Source organism: Dendroctonus ponderosae, unplaced genomic scaffold (genome assembly GCF_020466585.1).
Source record: "Dendroctonus ponderosae isolate FM_Combo_2020 unplaced genomic scaffold, Dpon_F_20191213v2 Dpon_F_20191213_2, whole genome shotgun sequence".
Taxonomy (NCBI): domain Eukaryota; kingdom Metazoa; phylum Arthropoda; class Insecta; order Coleoptera; family Curculionidae; genus Dendroctonus; species Dendroctonus ponderosae.
In genome coordinates, this window is record NW_026018165.1 from 1,779,152 (window position 1) to 1,780,806 (window position 1,655).

The following is a 1,655-nucleotide window of genomic DNA, read 5'->3' on the forward strand; positions in this document are numbered from 1 at the left end:
GAATCCGCCTCAACAATATAGAACTTATCAAATACCATTTTTATTCCACATCCAACTTTTCTGGAAGCAGATTGATGCAGTACTGATTATTAACTGCTAGTAACAGAAAACTCAAAATAAGAAAATACCCTGGATGACAGACGAAATATTGGATCTAATGGAGGAACGTAGGATACTAAATCACAGCAAACAAGCTTATAAAGTCAAACAGCTATTAATAAGACAGAGAATCCTTGAAGCAAAAGCATCTTATCTGGCCATCCAGTCCAAAGAGATAGAAGACCTAGAAGCGACATATGACTCTTTAATATGTATAAAAAGATCAAGGAAGCAACTGGCAACTCACGATCAAACAGAGCATCGGGAGTACTGTGTGGGAAAAGTGGTAAAATAGTACAAGGATTGCAACAAAAACTAATTGAATGGACAAATTATATAACGGAACTATTTGAAGACGACAGAATAGCAACACCGCCGGCTTTAGAGGATACAGAAGGATCACAAATTACATGCAGAGAAGTTGAATATACTATTAGGGGGTCAAAAAGTCGCAAAGCGGTAGGACCGGATGAGATTCCTTGTGAAGTTACAAGCTAATAGACGACCAAATTGGCCTAAAAGTGGTCACAGATTTTTTCAACAAAATATACACTAAATTCCCATACGACTGGCTAAAATCTGCGTTCATAACAATACCAAAGAAAAGCACGGCTAAAAAGTGCGATGAATACAGAACCATTAGTCTAATGAACCATATATTGAAGCTATTTTTGAAAATCAATCTTTGTCGGATATATGCGAAGTGTGAGGATTATCTAAGTGGAATACCAGTAGAACATCATAGATAAAGACGAGTACAACATCTGGGATTTCGATATTTCAACAAAGCAAGAAGGCAAATGCCTGCTTTTAATGCAAAAAGGCAAATATCATGCATAAGTATGATACCCCTGTGATGGCTGATGGAGTCTCTCTACCAAACGTGATATATGATTCTGGGCAAGTCTCCAGGGATTGGTTAAGGTCTACGTTAGTTGCCATTCCAAAGAAAGCAAACCCCAGAAATTGCGAAGACTCATAAGCCTGATGAGCCACGCGCTCAAAGCGTTCCTTCGAATAATTCTTTCAAGAATCTACAGAAAGTGTGAGGATATGAGTGGAGACACGCAGTTTGGATTTATCAAGGGACTTGGTACCAGAGAAGCTTTCTTCTCAATGAAATTGCTCGTCCAAAAGTGTTACAAGCAAAGGCAGGATGTTTTTGTCTGCTTTATCGATTATCAAAAAGCTTTTGATAACGTAAAGCACGGACCGCTGCTGGAGAGATTCCAGGAGATCGGTTTATATAATAAAGATGTTAGAGTAATAAAGGAATTGTATTGGAAACCGCAGGCAGAGGTCCGTATTAATGGCGAGCTATCAACGGAGACCTTTGGTATTTCGAAGGGAGTGCGTCAGGGATGTGTACTGGCACCCATTTTATTTAACATTTATGTGGAAGAAATCTTCCAACTAGCATTAGAAAATGAAACCCGAAGTATCAAAGTCAATGGCGTCCCAATAAGCAATATCCGCTACGCAGATGATACAGCTATCCTGGCTAATAACCTTGAAGACCTCCAGTCAATACTAAATAAAATCAACGAATGTGGTGA